Below are 6,000 nucleotides of genomic sequence, written 5' to 3' on the forward strand. Positions count from 1 at the left end.
ATGCATTCCTATGGGAAAAAGTCAGCTCCCACATTATTAATGGCGTAATACAGTGACTTGGGCGTGTTAGATACCCCCAGGCATGCTTCCCCTGCTGTGCCAGTTGCATTCCAGGGGAGTTGTCATCATTTCCTGAGGTGTCATAGTGGACTTGGTGACTGTCCTGAGTCGAATAGTGGTTTCCACTGAAACAAAGCTTTTTTCCCCATAGACTATAATGGGATTCGATATTCGTTCGAATAGTCGAATATTGAGGGGCTATTCGAAACGAATATCGAATATTTCACTGTTCGCTCATCTCTATTAGTTAGTTCTGAATAGATCACAGTATCCAATAGGTTATGATTATATGCACAGACAAGCAGTATATAAGGAAATCTGCATCATTCATTTATCCCCTTTATTTTTAGCCTTTCTTTATTAATAATTGTGATAGAGAAATTGTGTGATAGGTTATGAAGGTGCTAATATGGCATTTAGTCGGCTTATTTGACCTTGAACTTTAAATCAAAAGGGGCAGGTTAATATTTTTTTATACAAGTATCACTAAAAATATAATTTCTTCCTTCACCCATAGGAAAGTGTAGGAAGTACACAGTAATTGGCTTGTCAACACCACCAAATTAAAAGTTTTTTCTATGATTTTAAACTAAGGTCTTATTCACACATCTGCATACATACCCTTTCATTTTAATGTGTTTGTTCAAATGTCCATTTATTTGGGATGACCATAGGTCCACAAAAAACAATGGAAGCACATCCTTTTTCTTTCACTGTTGCTGATGCATCACATCAGTGAAAAACTATGGGTCAGGGAAGAAAAAGAGATGACATCTGTGTGTCTTACGTTTTTTCAAAGACCCATAGATATACAAAATGTAGAAAATTAAACAAACAAAAAAAAAAAGATCTGAAAAGGGGATCAGTCACGAACAGCACACGACCTGAAAATGAGCAGCGTGGGGTGCAGTCCAATAATAGCACAGGTCTCACGCGTCTGCAAAGGCAAATATATGAATGAAGCCTAATAGTCCATTCTCACTGATTATCCACACTTAAAGGGGTATTCCCACGTTGCATACTCACCAGTCTTCACTGCTTTAAAATCTTCTTTCTTCCTGGTTTCTTGCATCATTTGGTGGGCAGGTTTTACATGCAACCTGCCGTTTAGCTCCACCCCCAAATTATTGTGTAGTTCCGCCCACCGCATAGCATGATCCTATGTGGTGGCTGAAGGGCCTGTGATGTCATCACAGGTCCTTAAACAACACTATATGCACAATATTGCACTATGAAGTACAGGCAGGAGCAACTCCATTCTGTGTTACATACACAGACTGCCTGTCTCTGCCATAATGAACACAATTGAATTAGCTAGCCTGATAACTGGGAGAACAGAAGCCGAGTTCAGAAATGAAAGCAGCTCCTCTCCTCTATCTAAGAGCAGGGACCTAGGTCACATGGTGTAGACACAGGAATAGCTAGAAACACAGGCTGGCTCCCAAGCACTTAGCCCCTCCTCCCTCCCCCCTGAGAGCAGGCAGATACATCACTTGACTTTTGAGCAGATAAGTCAAGGGCTGTGTCAACAATGAATTGAATAAAGTAAGATAGTGGACAAACAAAGCAGTTTTGCTGAAGCAGTGTATTTAGGAAAAGTCTTACATCCACATTAACAAGCAGTATAGATAGGATCCTTGTGATGGGACAACCCCTTTAAGGAAAGGCCATCAATGGAAAACCACTTTAAGCTAAGGCCCCACGGGACGACCCACACCTATAAAGCGCTATGGGAAAAATCACGGGGGGAACGCATTATAATTACAATTATATCTATGGGGAATCTACCAGCATTTCCATAGATATAATTTACATACTGCAATTTCCAAAACCGTCAGTTTTGGAAATTGCAGCATATTCGTGTTGCAGTTTTTACCACAAAGTGGGCACGGGAGTCACAAAAATCTCATCCACTTTGCAATTACCTTAAAACGTCGCGATTTTTCCTGCAGTGTTTCCAGCCCATGACGTTTTTTTAAATCATAGCATTTCCACGGGGAATATTTTTCTACAATGTGTGGATGGGATTTTCCAGGATCCTATCCATTTTGTAGGTACTGCAATACACTGCTTTGGTTCAAAAAAAGCACATCAAAATCTACAATAAAAAGCTGTGTTACCTCAATGTGGGGCCTCAGCCTTAAAGGGTAACTCTATGGGTAGTGATATTTTCCAAAACTATCAATTGCATCTTATGATCGGCATTGAGTTTAAAAGATGTGGTTCTGCAACTTGGAAAAATTGTATCTTGCAAAATTAGCCCTGGATATGGCTGTCAGTGGAAATGGGGTAAACTGGGGCAGAGTTTTAGTGGGATCAATTCTGGAGATAGTTTTGAGTCACAAAGGAGGGACCAGTATCTATTAAATATTTAAGAAGTTTCCTAATATACAGCAGGAGCAGCAGACAGCAAATAAACAAGTTACCTACAATCCTACACTATTCTGGTTCACGGAGACTAAGGCTACTCCAAGGTATTCATCAGAGTCCACCACAAGGCACAATGGACTTTCTTACTTGGAATCCAGGTTGCAATCCCAGAACAAGGTGCCAGAAAACAGGTGCACTTATGGGCTAAGGACCAGACCAGAAATATTATTGTGGGCAAGAGAGTAATATGCAATCCGGGAGAGTAAGAGGCTAGCCAAAATGAAAGCAGAGGGATATCAGAAGTCTGGGCCACAGTCAAGTCCAGGAGGTCACAGATCAAGCAAAATCATCAAGAGAGGAAATAACCAGGGAAGCAAGCCAAAAGCAGTAAACCAAGGAACCAACAGGAAACATGGACACATCCTGGGAGTTCTCACAGGCACCTCAGTAAGGAAAGTATAAGGTCAAAATACCCTGCCGTAGTCCTTGCTCCTGGTACATACTGCACATGGCAAACTTTTGATATGGTCCCCACCCTCTGACTGACAGACGTCAAAGACCTCAACCAACTGACACCCCCCCTCCCTCCGCATTTCTGCACACACTATTATGCTCCATAGTGGCTCCCGCACACAGTATTATGCCCCATGGAGGCCCCTGCACACAGTATTATGCTCCATTGTGGACACCCATGAGCAATTATTATATTCTGACCCCAGAGTATTATTATCGGAGACCCAGGAGGGATAAAAATATAGAAAAAAGCACTGTTATTTACCTATTTCCGACTCCACTGCACTCTCCGCCGCTGTCGGCCATCTTCTATGATGTCCGCGACGTCATGTGACCGGGGATCCTGCGTCGCAAGTCCCAGTCATGTGACGTCAGGGACATCACGCAAGTAGGCCTGAAGCCTGCCCGGAGAGGTAAGTAACACTGTTTTTTATGTTTCTTACCTCTCCTGAGCCTCCGATCATTATATTATACTCGGAAAAGACCCCCGAGTATAATAGTGCTTGTTGGTCCCACGGCATCACTTACTGCCAGGATCGGTAAGTAAGTAGGACCTGTTATCGGCTGGAGTAACTCCAGCCGGTAATGGCCTGTTAAAAAAAAATAAAAACCACAGCGGTAGCGGCTGTCGCCGAGCCCCCTAATTCCCGGGCCTTGTGGCAGCTGCTATCGCTGCTACCTTGGTAGTTACGCCCCTGACCGTAGTCTCCTACTATACCAAAAGAGGACAAAAGAGTGTTCTTTTGATAGCTATAATGTAGTATAAGTTGTCATCATTTTATTACTACAAACACAGCAGACTACACTGTTCTATAGAAAGTCAGCCAATATAAAAGGCGTGCCAAGCAACATCCATTTAACAAATGTGCCCCGATGTAGGTTTATTTGTAAAGAAAATAGCCAGTGGACAGTGCACAAGCCCTCTCCTACATGCTTCTACAGGGAATATAAAGCCGTACGCTATATCTAATGGGGTCAATGGGCTGTCCATGTAATACACCATACCAGGTCCATGGTAATAAACATGCTCTTTGTAGCCTCTTTCCACTTTGTCTTGTACATGACTGACATGGTTGAGTTTAACTCATAATTTCATAGCAGATATTTGAAAATGCATTTTGTGAACATGACAACTTTGGAATGAACTAAAATATGTAAATTGTCAAATTTCTTCAAATTTGGATAAACAGTAAATGTATCTTAATAGTTATTGTTATACAAAGGTAGGATCCTTTTTAATATGAATGTAATATTATTTAAAAAAAAAAAAAAAAGCACATTTCTTCTACGTACTTTACTCAAAGTGCAGATCCTTGCATCTCTAATGGTCACAGAAACAGCAGAAGCTCCAATATGAGGGCAACAATTTACAACCACTTAAACTTTAATGAGTTTATAAAAGTCTTTGATCTCACACAATACATACACACAAAACACGTATATACATTTTATGGAAGAAGATTTAACGCAGAAGAATAAAGAAAAATGTATCAAGCCATCCCATGAAAGCCGATAGAGCTTTCCATAAAGTACAGTTAAGTTTAGGTGTTCTTCCAGTTATTGCTATAAGACCATGAGTGTGATATAAAATAATGTCTTATTTCATTTTCTATCCTTTTGATTCTAGGCTGCTATAGATCACGCACTTCATGATATACAAGAGACAGAAGAGAATAAAAACAGGGTGAAGAACTGGAAATATGTATTTCTACACATCAGCATATCTGCTAAAGATGTCTGTAATTAATGAAATGTCCAGATCTAATGAAAGAGGTTCATAGATGTTCAAAGAGGTTTCCATGCGGAAAACAGAACCCATTGAAGTCAATGGGAGTCTTTTTTCCAGCGCTGATTCTTTACTCGAGTTATTGTGGAAAAATCAGCGCCACAAAACTCCGTGTGAATGTACCCTAATAAATGCAACCAAATACCTTTAGCAGTGTTTTGAGTGATTTCTGGGTTTCTTTGGGAACCCCTGGCATCTTCTGCATGTTTTTACTTGTGTAGCTTTCTGTTATGTTTTCCTACAACTACCATGGTGCACAGTGGCGTAACTAGGAATGGTGGGGCCCCGTGGCGAACTTTTGACATGGGGCCCCCCCTCCCCCCGACACTGAAGATCTCAACTGAGCCCCTCCTACGCATTCCTGCGTGCTCTATTATGCCCCATAGTGGCCCCTGCACACAGTATTATGTCCCTTAGTGGCCCCTGCACACAGCATTATGTCCCTTAGAGGCCCCTGCGCACAGTATTATGTCCCTTAGTGGCTCCTGCACACAGTATTATGTCCCTTAGAGGCCCCTGCACACAGCATTATGTCCCTTAGAGGCCCCTGCACACAGCATTATGTCCCTTAGAGGCCCCTGCACACAGCATTATGTCCCTTAGAGGCCCCTGCACACAGTATTATGTCCCTCAGTTGCCCCTCCACACAGTATTATCCCCCCATAGTGGCCCATGCACATGGTGTTATCCCCCATAGTGGCCCCTGCACACAGTATTATCACCTATAGTGGCCCCTGCACACAGCATTATGTCCCTCAGTGGCACATACAGGACTAAATACTGTCACGTCACCCGCTGACTGATATACCAGGACAATTGTGGATAAAAAGTCTGGTCATGTGCATTACAATTTAGTAACTCCATTTACCTCATATTAATAGCAGTTAACCCCATCATGTCCCTCACATTAACTCTTGTGTACCTCACATAAGAGTTACTGATATGTGAGAGACATGGAGGTAATAATAAAGTATCTTCATTATTAGAGATGAGTGAACACTATTTGGAACAGCCGTTCCGAACAGCATGCTCACAGCACGCTCCCATAGAAATGATTGGAAGCGGCCGGCACGCGGGGGGTTAAGCGACCAGCCGCCGGCAAAGCGTACGTGCCAGGTGCTTCCATTCATTTCTATGGGAGCATGCTGTTCGGATCAGCTGATCCGAACAGTGTTCGCTGATCTCTATTCATTATTATTATTATTGGGGGGTACCCATATGTCTCACATATTAGTAACTCTTATGGTGAGGCACACAGGGGTTAATGTGAG

This window comes from Leptodactylus fuscus, chromosome 1, assembly GCF_031893055.1.
Source record: "Leptodactylus fuscus isolate aLepFus1 chromosome 1, aLepFus1.hap2, whole genome shotgun sequence".
NCBI classification, from domain to species: Eukaryota; Metazoa; Chordata; class Amphibia; order Anura; family Leptodactylidae; genus Leptodactylus; species Leptodactylus fuscus.